Genomic DNA, 594 nt, shown 5'->3' with positions numbered 1-594 from the left:
ATTCTAGTACTCAATCTAATCAATTTTTAATCAGAATGCCGATCTAAAATGCTATTTTTAAATACTTCCATAACCAACTGACGAGAAAGAAACAGAAAAAGATGAAGTCCAACTTGGTGTTTCATCACTTTTCTGAATGCTGAATAACATTCAAGGAAGCCAAAACCAGAGGTCTTGCATCATAACAAAGAGCATCACAATTGACACATATGAAAACATCTTTTGAGATGATGTAAAAATGTATAAACTAAACAAATTTAAATATGTAATTTTCCTTGCAAACAAAACTTCACTATTATCAGATCTAAACAAGCACTTAAAATTTGTTTAAACATTTCCTTAAGGGATAAAAAAACAACAACTTATTATATAAAATGGCTTGGATATTTCTCCCCCAGTCCCATGAAAAATTTCCAACTTCCCAACCTCTGATCACCAGGAATCTTTCAGGGGTTCTCGGGTATGCACCAGAGAGATTCTAATACCTCTTACGTTATTCATTTTCTTATCTTAGCCATTTCACTTTTTCTCCTTGATGATGAATGGTGCACATGCATGACATCTCTTTGAAGCCAGCAAAGTAACTGCTGCAAC

Source organism: Limulus polyphemus, unplaced genomic scaffold, assembly GCF_000517525.1.
Source record: "Limulus polyphemus unplaced genomic scaffold, Limulus_polyphemus-2.1.2 Scaffold3425, whole genome shotgun sequence".
Taxonomy (NCBI): Eukaryota; Metazoa; Arthropoda; class Merostomata; order Xiphosura; family Limulidae; genus Limulus; species Limulus polyphemus.
The sequence above is the reverse complement of the archived record's forward strand: the minus strand, read 5'-3'. Positions refer to the sequence as shown.